Source organism: Apium graveolens, chromosome 11, assembly GCF_009905375.1.
Source record: "Apium graveolens cultivar Ventura chromosome 11, ASM990537v1, whole genome shotgun sequence".
NCBI classification, from domain to species: Eukaryota; Viridiplantae; Streptophyta; class Magnoliopsida; order Apiales; family Apiaceae; genus Apium; species Apium graveolens.
In genome coordinates, this window is record NC_133657.1 from 143,280,117 (window position 1) to 143,284,014 (window position 3,898).

The 3,898-nt window shown below is 32.3% G+C and overlaps 1 long non-coding RNA gene across 1 annotated transcript; it reads right to left on the reverse strand.

The window, feature by feature from the left end:
* Positions 1-2,295: 2,295 nt before the first annotated feature.
* Positions 2,296-3,078, reverse strand: LOC141697313 (uncharacterized). The gene is made up of 3 exons (XR_012564664.1): positions 3,046-3,078; positions 2,869-2,967; positions 2,296-2,534 (listed from the first exon to the last, which is right to left on the reverse strand). It is a non-coding gene; the product is annotated as an uncharacterized LOC141697313 (long non-coding RNA).
* Between the last annotated feature and the right edge of the window lie 820 nt (positions 3,079-3,898).

Genomic DNA, 3,898 nt, shown 5'->3' on the forward strand with positions numbered 1-3,898 from the left:
ACACACACTGTAGAGGGGGTGAATACAGTGTATAATACAATCAAATCGAACTTTTATATCTTAAGTAACAGAAAACAAACTTTATTGAAACAATAAACTCTGTTACAGTATGGAACTGTTACCTCTCAGTGATGAACAAATATCACGAGAGCTGCTAGGGTTACGATGAATAATCTTCTCGAATATGGTAACACTTTTAGTGTAAACCCTATGTCTGTGTTTATATACTACACAGTTACAAGATAATCGCTAATTGATATGGAATATAATTCTGCTTCCTAAAATATATCAATCAGATATCTTTTCTTCCAAGTATTCCATTCTTCACGGAACTCCTTCTTCATGCATATCTCTTCTTATGTTTATCTCGATCTTCTTTCCTTTAATCAGCTACTTTCCTTATCTAATCGTCCTTCAACAGTTAAGTTCTGATATCCAACTTCTGATGATTATCTCCTGATAATATAAGTACTGATATCCTTAAGTCCTGACTTCCAATATAAGTACTGATTCCGAGTTAAGTACTGATTTGTCCTGTTAAGTAAGATCTGAAAACTAAACATAAATCATATTAGCCATGAAATTACCAAATATATCTAACAAGGGTTGAATAGCTTAATTATCAATTTAAAAATTGTTATGGCGTTTTAAAATAATTTATCCCTTTTTTAAAATTTTACCGAGTGGTTATGCAGTTTATATGTGCGAAAAAATAAAGTGCAAGGAAAGAAAATATCACACGGCGATTTTATCCTGGTTCGCGATGGTGTAACCTCTAATAGATTCGCTCACCCTTACTCCAGTCCCCGAGCTCCTCTCCCGGACTCGGGATTTTCCCTTATAATAAACTCGCTCATTTAGTAGGCGGAGAAGCCTTTACACCCTTACAAGTATTTGTCTTGGTGCGTAACACAAGGGTCACCACCTCAAAATAAATATAATACCTATACAACTTATCTTAGACAATAACTCCTCGCTATTTCTTCAAAATTGTTGTAGAACCTTTGTGTGGACTTGGCTTCCTTAGCTTTTGATGGCCTTGGATCTTAGTGATCCGGTCTTGGATCTTTCCTCTTCTTCACGGTGCAAAGACTACTAACTCCCCGTTAGTACGTCTAGGACTTGGGTCTTAGAACGAGAATCACCTCACGTCACTTCACTTCACTACAAAACTAATAAGACAATCCACGAAACAAAACAAGCAGAGAAAGATTTATTTTAAACTAGGATGTTACGGTACTAGCCCATAAATAGTATAATATTGAAATAAGAATATTAAAACTAAATAAGAATACTTGACTTAAGATAATAAATAGTAGTCCAAGTATTTTTATGCACTACTAGAAATATGGGATCAGACATCGGTTCAGAACCGATGTTAAAAAAAACTGAACCGATGTCTTCGCGTGTGATTTTAAATGTCATCAGCCTTTGATATCGGTTCACAGCCGATGTCTATTACAGTGCTATACATCGGTTTTAAGAATAATCTGATGTCTTTGCAACAAATTTCAGCTTATATTATAGTATTTCTAGGTGAATATGAGTATATTATGGGGTAATTATCCATTAAAACATGAAACCTACAAGCTCTAAAAGACATTTTTTTTAAAATCTTTCAAACAAACCGATATGAAAGTCTAGATCAGACATCGGTTATGTTGTCTGACAGATGTGAAATGCTCCATCAGACATCGAGTACTTTTATCAACCGATGTAAAATACTGTGTTAGACATCGGTTTCTTTTATTTGGTGATGTTAAATCCTTTTGTTTAACATCAGTGTTTTTTTCTAACCGATGTTTAATCTTTAATATTGTAAAATTTAAGACATCAGCTATTGAAAATTCGATGTTATTTGGCTTAAAATACATTGATTTTTTTACAGAACCGATGTCAAATGATTATTTGACATTGGTTTTTGTAGTTCTTTTTCTTTTAATATTGTTTCACATGATGTCTTTTGTTCATTTTTTCAATCGGTTTTAAATTACCATTGTGATGTTAATGTACTGTAAATTGCATATGCCATCCTGGTACTATTAATAGCCCAGGGAACTAATTGCATTTTCAACCAGAAAAATACCAACAATATGCAATACATCCAACCAAATTTGTAAAAACATAGAGGTATACATTGATACCAAATTTACCAACATTCAATCCAACAAGAGCTCAATTCGGACATCACATTCCAAGTCTAAAATAAACATCCCAACTAAAAATAATAAAACCCAAATTCGCTAGTTATTACATCCAACATTCTAAACATATTTGACTAGTTAATATGTACCACTTGTCAAATTTCGACAATTCCAAACATAAATCAGAATGATGGATGTAATTGTCACCAAACATCCGTTAATTAACCACCAACCACCAGCAAACACAACATCAATTCACATAGTTCAGAGGAAAGCTATATATATAGATACTTAGCATTTTTACATTTTGTCTTGGATAAATTCAAGCACCTCCATCCGCACCTCATCCAGCTCCTACCTTGTGTAGGACTTTTGAGTTTTGGCTGCCCACTAAATAACACAAGTAAAAATTAGCAACCAGAATATTATTAACCAGAATTTCCATATGTATAATTAAATATAAACAGAACCAACTATTTATAATTTAACCAGAAGAGGACCTTTTCTATATTTAACCGTAATTTTCTTCGTCAATCAAAACTATACTAGATAGTTCATTATCACTAATAGTTATCTATCATTACTAATAATAAAAATAAGATCCATCTGGAAATCACTAATAATAAAAACTGATAATAAAAATGGCACTCATATTTCATCTGTTCCGAAGAACTACACAAAAAAATTCTACATGCCATCTATCGGAAATGATTTGCATATATACCTTGGTAGTAAAAGATAGCTCCTTATCTGCAATGATATCTTTCATGTATCACATTATAACATAGCCACATTCAACCCCTCCTGGTTGTTTGGGAGATCCCTGTTACAATATAAAATCTGAATTAGCTCCAGAAATTAATTAAAATTACAAAGTGATAAAAAAATACAAAACACTTACAAGAAGATTCTTTATCTGAGGAGCTTTATTTCCCCTTCCAGTTTGAGCATTGTAGGATTTCATCGCTCTACATTGCAGAACAACAATAATATACATGATTATTTTTCAAAAGGAAGAATATTTACTATATATATATATATATAGTAAACATAAATATATTACTCTGTTAATGATTTTTCCAACTCGTCAAAATATGTTGGATATGGAAGAGGGTTAAGAATATAAATGTCGCCACCCCAAATTACAACCAAAATCCAGTGGCAACTATGTTTATAAAAAAGAAAAACATAAGTCAGAAATTTAAAAAAAACTACTTAAATATATTAATTTGTAAAAGAATGTCTAAATTAAAAATACTTATGATTATGTGGCATGAAGTACATACGATAGGGACTACTCTCTTTCAACCGATTAACAAAATAAGAATGAAAAGATTTGTTCAACGTAAATGTAGCTCCTGGATCAAAAAATCCATATAAGACCACATCATCATTCTTCCTCTCAATCTTAATCAGTCTTTGCAAGAGCCTACCAGGGAGTGAATTACATTACCTATAATATCCGTATAAAACATGAATATTGAATATGTAACGATAAAAAATTAACTTACGCCATATAAGCAGATATTGCAGCTTGTCCAATCATATCGAACTCCAACAATGCTTTCACATTTTCATGCAATATTTAAATTGTTTTCTCAGTCCCAAACACGTCTGAATCACACGGAATCGGTATTGACTCCCCAGTGGCTTTCATGAAGACTACAGCAGCATGTTTGTATAACACCTTGTACTGCTTTGGCACATTCTTGTTTAGCTTTATTTTGCTATAATCATCTCGAAGTTTTTGCAAC